This window comes from Corvus brachyrhynchos, unplaced genomic scaffold, assembly GCF_000691975.1.
Source record: "Corvus brachyrhynchos isolate BGI_N302 unplaced genomic scaffold, ASM69197v1 scaffold312, whole genome shotgun sequence".
Lineage (NCBI taxonomy): Eukaryota > Metazoa > Chordata > Aves > Passeriformes > Corvidae > Corvus > Corvus brachyrhynchos.
Genome location: NW_008236640.1, coordinates 1,011,387 through 1,022,491, shown reverse-complemented (window position 1 = coordinate 1,022,491; position 11,105 = coordinate 1,011,387).

Sequence of the window (11,105 nt, the reverse complement as noted above, 5' to 3'; positions counted from 1 at the left end):
AAGAGAGAGAGTGTGTGTGCATGTATTAGTGCCCAGGCAATGTTACAGTGAACAAGGTCGCTGCAGAAGTAAAGAGGCACCCAGAGGTGTCCGAGGCAGGGTCACCTGGGCAAACACTATTTGCCCTCCCTGCACATTTACAATAGAGCCTCACATCCCAAATTGTGTGCCATTTTTCCCACACCAGATAATTCAAGGTTTAGCAGGGGTGGCTAAATGTTATGCAACATCTGGTCCTCATCACTGTTTGCTGGTTTGTGCCTGACATCCTGTTCATGGTTCCAGCACCTGGAATACAGAACTATTCAGTTCCCATGCAGCCCTGCGAGGTGCCCATCATAAGGATCCTGGCTGCTTCCAAACTCCAATGACTGTAACCATGGAATTCCTCGGTGAACCAAAGGAATGGTACTACTTCTTATTTAGGAGGTGTGCAAGTGACCACAGAGATGGTCACAAGTGCCTTTTTATTTCAGTGCCTAACTTGGGATTTTTTGAGGCTGGCACTTCAGAGGTAACCACATCCAGCGCCTGTACCCTGTCTTGGCAGGGAGGGAGGGATCAGCCATGCCTTTGCCTGGTGGTGAGATGGCTGTTCCCTCTCAGGAGCTGACTATCGATGCCCCTCCGTGGTCACCTCAGCCTGGGCTCCACCCAGCTCCCTGCCTCCCCGGCAGCTTCCTGCCCTGCTAGCACAGCACATGGAGGAGGGACAGCGGGCTGCACTTGCACTCCAGGCTCTGCCCTGGCTGCCAGTTCATTAATGGATAAAATTCAGAATGATAATCCCAATCCACAAAGCCATTGCTCTGGGGTCAATTAGTTCTGCAGCTGCCTTGACCTGGACGCCCCACAGCTAGGAAAACATTCGCCTGCCCCCGCCACAGATTTCCTGGGAGCAGGAGAATATGCTCCTTTGCCCTCAGACTTGACTTCAGCTGTACTGGATTGCCTTTAGAGAGCCTGGAAGAGCTGGCTCATCTCCAAACACTACTGAAATCAGGAGTCCAACTTCTTTTTCCCATGAATTTTGAGTCATGCCCCAACATGGCCCTTCATTTTCCCTTTGCCATAACGTCAAATTTCTTACTAAGGCATTTCAGGTAGGAGTTCAGCTGGGATGGAGCAGGCTGTGCTTCTCCTGGGCTGGCAGGAAACAACAGTCCCTAGACATTAACATCATGGACATGTCGACACGGGGAAACGTATGGCACCAATTAAGACAGTATCAACAATTATGCAGAACACAGTTGAGTGGATTAATTTGTTGCCTGGAGTAAAGGCTGCCAGTACGAAGCTGGCTGTCAAGAGACACACTTTCATCTTGCCTGCTGCCTGGTGCCAAATATTAAGAAGCCCATGTGCACTAAGGATGATCACTGGGTTTCTTTTTCCACCAGCACTCCTGGAGCAAGGAGGGCACAACCAATTAATGTCTCTACATGCTGACTTCTTTCTTCTTTGTAAGGAAAAAAAAAATACCCAAAGCCAAACCCACACGTTAAAAGAAGTCCCCAAATGATCATTATTCCCAAAAACACTAAAGTAAGAACTACAAAGTAACTGGGAAAGGATAGTTCTCTTCTTGCTCAGAAAGGTTTTCTTTTGCTGAGGGGCTGACGTGATAACTCATTTGTCAAACACACTTTTTCCCAGTTCTCTGAGCAGAGAGATGAAAAATGGTTAAATCATCTGTGTGACTTTTTTTCCAACTTGCTATTTTTACACTGACCAGAAGGATACTGACACCCTCTCTTTCTTCCCACCCGTTCTTTGCCAAGGAAAATGCAAGATTACCTCTAGCAAGTTGTGACTAAGTTCTCCTGCCTTGCCAAATACTGTAAGAACAAGCAGCTGATTTTCCCTAAAAACCTTATGTTTGCAACATGCTACATAGGTCTGTGGCTGTCAGAGTATTAAAAAGCAAAGAAAAAACAAGGACTTGTAAATAATCACTTACTGCATTAATAAGCAGCAGCATTTGAATTCCTGCTAAAGCTTTGTACCAGCTGTGCTTTGTCCCAAAGTCCAATTAAAACAAAAAACCAACTGCTTATGCTGGTTCCTACAATATAAAGGATATTTAACTACTCTCCATAAGCTCTGCTGCTGCTTCCAGTGCATCTGCTCCCACATCAGGCTTCCATTTGTCCATATTTAGCCCTGTTAAACTACAGCATGCCTACCTGAGATATAAATTACCTTGAGGCTTGGAGTGATGCCATCCCGAGTAAGGAAACTATTCCTAACTCTGCACTCCTTAATTTAATGCAGGCAGAAGTCCCCTGCCCACTTATAACACAGCACATACTGACGACAGTTGTTGATGGAGAAATCCAGTTTTAATCCAACATTCCCAGTAAACACATTGTTCTCGGAGTAGCAGAGCCATGAAATCTGTTCTTTTTCACGAGGTTTATATCCTGTGTGCCTCAGTCCCCGAGACATTTATAGCATATTTGCAGCTTGGCAATATTCCCATCACAAAACCTTCCAGATCCTTCCTATTATCTACTTCCAACACCTCCACTGAACTCTAATGCATTTCAGGGTGCTTTGCCCCATTTTTCTAGCTTAGTGCTCATTTTTCTTCTTTTCAAGAGCTGTGTGTCCAGGGTTGTTTTCTTCAGGGATTTGCATAGCTCCAACATTCTCCAAACAAAAAGATAAAATCTCAAAAAGGCACTTCCTGAAAAGTTATTTCTGCAGCCAGTAATCCTCTGCCTGCTGCCAGGCACACCATCTTGCTTGGGAATACCAGCCTGGATCTGTGCTGGATGGGCGACACCCCCCTTCCATGGAGAGGAGAGAGGCAGTTCTCAAAGCACAGGGGGGAAAGGCTCCCCCTTGGATGTTTTCCCCCTGGACAGAAGCTCTGCCTGGCACACAGCAGCTCTTCATATCCATGGGGTTCCCCCCAAGCACACAGATGCCTCCTGCCCTCCAGCACTGCTCGCAAGGTGCTCTGCCCCAAGGCTCCATCTTATCTGCTGTTTCCAGGCGCTTCTGACACAGCCTAAGGGGCAGGGAGGGCCAGCAGTAACGCCAAGGAGAACCGAGGAAGGTCAAAGCAGGACAGGATAAATTGTATCCATTCAGACGTGCCAAAATCTGATTTTTTCCTCAATAAACTTCTAAACATCTACATCATTAAGAATTTTGATGAGGAGGGAAAAATGTATTCCCTCGTCTTTTTCCTCCTGCTAGCAACTTAAATAAAAACATTTCCCTCTAAACATCTTTTCACTATCACCTTTTTGCCTTTTCTACCATATTTTTTTCTCTTTTATTATTTTGAGCTCTCACAACGTGAAATGTTTTCAGAAATGTCAAGCTAATAAAACATCCAGAAAACAATAAAAAATATGAGAGAGGAAAACAATGGCAAGACTTTGTTTAGCCTTTTAGATTAAGTAGCACAAGAAAAGGAGGAGAAAAATAGTGAACTTAAAATCCCAAAATATCTACACATCACCTCCGTTTAAAAAAAATCCTAAGTTTTTATGTGGAAAAGTACTTCTGAACACATGGAGATGGGCATGTTCTGAAAGGTAAGTCAGGTTTCAGTGAAGCCTCATTTTTCTGCAGGGGAGTTAAAAAAAGGACAGCTCATTACAATGAAGGTTTAGTCATCAGCATCACATGATCAGTGATTAAGAGGAGCATGATTCCATGTAGACTGCTTCCTCATCAAGTCAGGGTAAAGGGGGGCTTCAGGTGGCCTTGGATGATGGGAGAAGATGCAGGACAGAGCATGCTCTAAGGGCAAGGGCAATTTTAGCAGCAAGGGCACTGCTAATATGGTCATGAACTCATCCTCCCACAAGGAAGAAGAGGGTAGAGCCCACATGAAGCCCACGGGGCCTTCTGCGTGCGTGGAAATAAGAGATAGCAAAACAATCTGATCCAGCCTGCTTTTAAGGAAATGACTCGGCCATTCAAACATACTGAAATATTAAACGTTGTTTATGTGTTGAAGGACTTGAAAATTAAAATTTGTGAACTTTCCAGTTCACAAGGATGGGAAAGTACGAGCTCAAAACCAAAGTCAATCCTCCTGTGAAGCTCCTTATGGGCACCTCCTGAGACATTTCATCCTGATCTGCACCTGCAGCTCCCATATCCAGAGGGAAGCCAGCTCTCCATAACCAAGTCTTCCCGAGCAGCGAGCACACAGCAGCGAGTCCGGGCTGGATCCCGAGCACAGCTCCCTCTACATCCTCCCCCTCAGGGAGCACTCACAGCCTCAGACTGCACTTCACAAGCCAAAATCTGCAAATCCATGGCGCTCTCTAGTGTTTTGGTTCTGCTCAGGAGAAACACGAGCATCCCAAGGCACCGACATCCTTCCAGAGAGCGTGGTACAAACATCCAGGCAGAGGGATGCCCAAGGCCTGCTGTTCGTTCATGAGTTTACCAATGTTCAGGTTTGTTCGGGTCGGACTGCACCTTCTGGGGGATGCTGCTCCAGCTGCCCGGCTGTGGCCCCCACCTGCAGTGCCTCCAGGGCAGGCATCTAAGCAAAACCAGAATTTTAAGCCACATTCCTGATGGACAGAGCAATTTCAGGAAAGTTTCTGATTCCAAGATTAGGTCCCTGCAGACTCTATGCATGATCCTGTCAGCTCCCAAACTGGCCACTGGTGATGTGTAACACAGGTGGTCCCTTCGGGGTGCAAACTCAGCGGGAAAACGCGCATGGAGGAGCTGTCCCACACACGGCTCCAGGGAGGGCTGTGGCAGTGGGACAGGGGCAGGCACGGGGCAGGCTGAGGTCCTGTGGGTGCCCTTAGCCACGATGAACAGCAGCCTCCATAGAAACACCAGCCCTTCCCTAATGTCCCACCTCTCCCCATCAGCGCTTCACCCCGGCAGGAGACAAGGAGCACAAAGCACATTTCTAGCTATTGAAGGCAAGCGCAATCCAAAAATGCAAGTGCTCTGTTTTGCTGTTAAACAGCTTGCTGGTCCCTTTGTTAATGGTTTCCTACTCTGATACCATGCCTCTCTTTCTCCTGTGCTTTCTGAGGCTGACAATTCACGACAGAAATACAGCACATCCCACAGACTCACAGCCTCAGGTCCAACTATGTCTGCCAAGTGACAAGATCGATGTGGCAATTTGCTGCAGAACATACGAGATTCCGTCTCCTCTCCCTCTTTTTCTCTCTCTCTCCTCTAATATACATTTCAAATTAAATCAGCATCCAAAGGGAGGAGATTCCTCTAGTGCCCAGGAGAACATATTTTCTCCGAGCTCACAATGCTGGCTGGTGATGGGAGGAATACGCTCGCACCGTGTAATTGATTTGATGTGTGCCATGTTTCAGTGGGATAAACAGCACCCCCTGGACTCCTGGCACTCCAGCATCTCCAGCCTAAGCTCCTTGTTACTGGCATGTTGGGAGTCCAGTGAAGACACTGAGTAGTTCTGACATGGAGATAAATGCTCTTATCTTCAGCTCCCAACGTTGCTTCTTCGAATAAGCACTCTTGACAGTTTTCACTGTTCAAGCTGCTCTTTAGCAAGGGACAGCAATAGGAGGAAGCCTTTTTAACCCACCTTTTTTCAGCAGACTTCTCTGCTGGGAGAATGAGCCAGGCTTGCCATCAAGCCAGAGGACTTTCAGTGGGACACACCATCACAATTCATAGGGATTAAATTCGGGCCCCCTCCAGGCAACACATTTAAGCACCTGAATAAACACTCATTTTAGGCTTATCTGTTGCTTATCTGTTGCTTTGTGGGCTTAGCAAGTCCCAGAGAGACATTCATCTGCAGAACCTTGGATGCAACTGCAAGACACCAGCAAAACTGTGCATTCAAACTGTGCTGTACCACCAAGAAACCTTCTTATTTTACAGCCAGAATGTGAGAACATAAATTTTAAAGTACCTTTTAGGGGGTTTGGTGCCAGAACCAGAAGAAAAGTCCCTCAAGTCCCTCAGCCCTTGATGTAGCACACTATCCCTCAGCTCAGCCTGTGATGCCAGAACATGGGAGTGAAAATACTGCTTTGTGCTTCTCTCTCCTCTTGCTGCAAGGCTGACTACAGACCACAGACCTGATCATTAAGCCACAACTCAGCTGGAGCTCAGGAAAAGCCCCACTGATTTAAATGGATTTAGGATTTTGCTCTCTGCTTCTCTATACAGGGATTAAATAAATATTCTCCTGCTAGCAAAGTGCCACACAGGTCTGCCCGAGTTCAATGGGATCTTTAAAGTAAAGACATGGAGAAGTTGCAATAATTTCTAATGGTGTGCCAGAGGGTGAGTTGTAGGGCCAAAACAATATTTCAGGCACTGTAAATCCAGTTCATCTGTCTTTAATAGATGGAACGGACTTTGACACAAAAAATGAAAAACATATAATAAAGAAAAAGGTCCAGGACAATAAATTGCCAGAAGAAATTAAAAAAAAAAAGCCTGAAGTGTATCAGGAGGGAGATGTCTAGAGAAACAGTAGGTCTCTGACAGACCAAGCAAGCAGAGGAAGCAATCAAGTAGGGAGGTTACAACCAAGCCAAACAATGTCTTTGCAGTCAGTATTCACACTGGAGTATGATTGGGGTTAGAAAAAGGCACCAGAAAAATAGCTATTGTGTAGGTCCCTGTCTATGCTGAGACACTACCTGACATGCAGGAATAAAGTAATAAGAGCAGCACTGGAAAAAATCAAGATGTCCTCTGGAATTGAATCAGCCAGACTGACAGCAGCTTTCTAAATGCACTGGCCAACAAAGCAAGTGAGCTCCTGACAAGAATATGGAATTCATCTTCATACAGCTGTTACTGCAGAGGGATCCAACAAGGCCAAGATCATTGTGGGACGAGCCTAACAATTCTAAAATGCCCAGCCTAAGAAAAACATCTGAGAAAAGTCACAGAGCTTGAAATGAAAACCCCTCAGGCCAACTGCAGTTGCAATTTTTTTCTTTTAAGTCAGTGAAGTTACTCTGAATTCGTAGTGGAGGAATCCAGTTTTGATACTGGCCAGAGCACTCTGGAAGAGTCTTTGAACTCTGGCAATGAAACATTCACCTGCACAAATCAACAAGCCTCCATCTGTACCCAGTCCCTAGGCTGGTAAGAGCGAGGAGCTGCAGAGCTGTCTAAAACAAACAGTATTTTTGAATAATCTGCTAAAATTATCAGAGAGGAAATAAACTGTATTTTATTGGACTGCGTTGAAAAGCCACCTAGGCTCTGTGTGCACTTATATTTCAGGATGAAGTTTTCAATTCATCCCCTCTTTACCACACAAAATGCCAATCAAAAAGCAATCCTGTGTGTGGAAGACACAGGATGCACACTAACCACTAAACTATATTGCCACAACAAGAGTGAGCACCCTGTGGATCCACAGGGCACATTGACTATTAGTGTCTGAAGTGATGAAGAATAGACAGAAATAGTAACCACAGCTGGTTATCAAAGGCTCATTCAGGCTCCAGCTGTACAAATTACAACCTCTTACTGAGGAAGCTCAGTGATATATTCAAAAAACAAAATGAGAAGCATGTTACGGATAACAATTGAAAGAAACCAGCCAAATACCTGATTCCCACCAACCAAACTTCTCCTGCTCTCAGCAGGATTGAAATTTTAGCTTAGAACAAACAATTGCTCCTAATTTGGCTTTGACAGGGACATGTTAAGGCACCTTCTGAAAGATAACTGGAAAAAGACATTGATATCTTACAGATGTTAGATAGATATGTTTCAGTCTTGACTTTAAGACACATCCTAGTATGTCACAAACTCTCAACTGTATAAGCTATCTATCTGAGAAACTGTGTTTCTATCAATACACATCCTAGTATGTCACAAACTCTCAACTGTACAAGCTATCTGAGAAACTGTGTTTCTATCAATTAATAGCTACAGAGACATTTCAGAAGGTGGGAACATGCTGAAAAGCCAGCTCTTTTCAATGCATCTCTATTTGGGAGCCCCAAAGCAGCTGGATCACTTGCCATTTTTCATATGCTGGGGCAGTATTTGTCTGTGGAGTATTGCAGTTTCCAGAAACTGGTATGAGAAATTAATCAGCCCAAATATCAGCCAACATTTACAAATCAAATAGCATTTAAATCTGATGAAAGTCATGACTGAAAATCCAGGGGCAGTTAGAACAGGATTTTTAAACTACAATTTCTCTGAAGTATTTGAGACTAGAAAGACACTTACACATAGGCAAAAAGGGACAAAATCCAGGTTAAAGAAATCTGATGAAAAATTCTACCTCAACTAAAGTCTACATCTCAATATCTTCTCAGTGTCAAAGCAATATGAGCTGAGGCTCAAAGGGAGCAGGCTGAATGAAGCCTTTGCTGCCTCCCAGACTCTTGTGATCATTATCCTTTCTGCAGCATTCCCACATGAAAAGCTATTTTTCAGCCGAGACTCAGCAGAGCTCTTAAGCACGTGCTGAACCCAGTCAAATCAAGACTGGACAAGAAACAAACTCTCAATCCATTAGGCCTTATAAAGCTCACTGCAGGAGTGCCTAGTGAAGTCATGTGGCTTGCTTCACGTGCAATGTTAAAGATCTTCTTTATCCAAAAAACCCCAAACCATACCTTTAATCCACTTCAGCAGAGTGCCTCGTGCTCTCAGGACCCTGACTGCACACAGGACGGAAAATAGGGCTACACTGGTTGGCTACTCTTAGCAGAAACAAGCCAGCCTCAAGGAATTACAGCTTTTTACCCATTGCACTGAAAACTGATGAACCTTCTCTCACAGATAATCTGGCATTCTGAAGCTTGGTTTAACTTGGCACTGGTCCTTCTCTCTGCTTTGAAAGGCACACAGGAAAAAAAATTGCTCTAAGATATTTACCAGTGAAGTTCACTGTGGAATAGTAAAGAAACATTGAGATCAGAATGGAAATAACAGAAGAACAGGTTTTGCAGTTGACCGACTCCACCCTTTGCCAGAATGAGATTTTGGGACATGATGGCTGGAATAAAGTGCTGTCAGTCCAGGCTCTGAGGCCACCAGAACCCACTCCTGGCACAAGGCAGTTTTAAGACAGCTTTGTGCACCTTTAATCTAATTTCACACTGGGGCAATTCATGAGCTCCTCTATGCTATGTCTGCTGCCAAGAGATGCTCCTGCAAGCAAGGGACCTCACTGACAAGAAGGGACTGTCCAGAAATTTTTTTCAGTGGCTCTTACACTAGGATTCCTTGAGGCAAAGCTGAATGCCATGGAAATACTAGCAGCTTTAAGATTAATTTGCAAACTCAAGCAGCTAACCCAGATGTGATGTTAAAGGCTCTCCATGTCTGACAAGTGAGATTTTATTATAAACAGTCTTTGTGAGGACTGCTTGAATTCACCTCCAGGGTTCTTTGGTCTCACACTTATGTAAAAAAAAAAATCATTTCCTTTATATTATAACACTCTGAAATCCACTTTCAGCACAGGAGCAAATACTGACTTATGCTGTCTCAAGTAGGTGCTTGCCTTTTTATAAATAAATTCACCTGCAGTGACTATAAAGCAGTAACAAGGCTCCCGGGGAATGCTATATATGCACGTGACACATGCTAGTGCGTTTTAGGAAAGTGATACAGATTTTGGAGATTAGAGGATAATAAAATGAAGAGAAATAACTCCTCATCTGAGTCTTCAAAGGAAAAGACTAAAACGTGGATAGACTCCAGCTTTATAGCAATTCCCTCCCATTCTGCATTTGGCATCAGGTTCTTTCTGATTTCTTTACTCAGGCATATTTTCCCTCAGGGGAAATTCATTACAGTTAGAACACTGCCCATGATTTCATAATACGTATTTATGGAGTTAATCAGACTCGCGTCTCTCAAGGCGTCTGTTGCTCTGCTTTGGTAAATTCCTAATTATCCCTGCAGGACAGCAGTGTCAATCCTGAGCCTTCCTACAGTGGGTTGCCATGTTTCATACTCAAGGAAAGGAGATGTTCTTTAGGTGTGATCAACACAGGCTGCCTGGTACCGCGGTGGGCAATTTGTAGTGTACAACAGAACTCTCCTGGTGTATTCATCTCCTGAATCTTTTCCTGTGTCTGCCTGCTAGATTTCCTCTCAAGGAACGCAGGGGAGCCTTACTGTCATAAACATCCAGCATTGGTCCACCTTCCATTTTAATTACTTCTTACTGGCCATGGTGGCAAAGTATGTAATTGGTCACACTGTAACACAAAGCTGCAACTGAAGGTTTTAGCCCTCGTCTTCCCTCTCCACTAAACTGCTGCAACTCAGTAATGCCACCGAGGCAAAAATCGGGCTCAAACTGAGCTAATTCAAACTAAAGAAGTAAGAAATCACAGCACAGTAGGACTTCTCGGCAGACTCCAGTTTTTCCCACAGGTATCTCTGGTTGTCCTTCCAACATGTATAAACCTGCCTCTTGATGTGGATGCTACAGTTTAGAAACAACACTTTGCCTGCACAGTGAGCTCAGCGCATTTCTAATTAGAGCTGCTGCACCAGCTTCATGTGTTTTAAAATACTGTTGTAGTAAATCCTGCAGCTGCAGATTCAATATTTCATAAAGGCAGAGTTTGAGGGGGAAATTTCCTCTTAATTGAGTTCTGTAATAAGGCATTTCAGGGAGAAAGAGGACAAGGGTGCAATCTGGATTTGATCCTTCAGTCCTGTCCTCCACTATGAATGGGAACAATTCAGCATGCAGGAAAGGAATTCCTTGATTTTAAGCAACATCTTTATAGTAAGAATTCCTCTAGACTTTCTCCAATCTTAAACACCACCTTATAGACTCTGGTTGCACGAGGAATCCCATTTCAGAAGACAAATAGAAATTTTACATTTCAAAGACAGCAGGCTGGGGAGCTCAAAATTATCATTTGTACGATGACAGTAACTATAACAGCTGAGACTAAGGTGCAATGGCACAAGTAGCCAGCATGTACCCACAAATAAGAAGGCCCTGCCTTAAACAATTGAAAATGTAATGAAAAAAAGAATTAAGCACTCTTTGGAGCTTCTGAGAGTCACCACATTCTTTCTGCTTACTACTTGATGAGAACTTGAGCCAAGTTAGTTTTGTCTGGCAACACAGCAAAGAGCCTAAAGCCAAGAGATTATGGAATAAA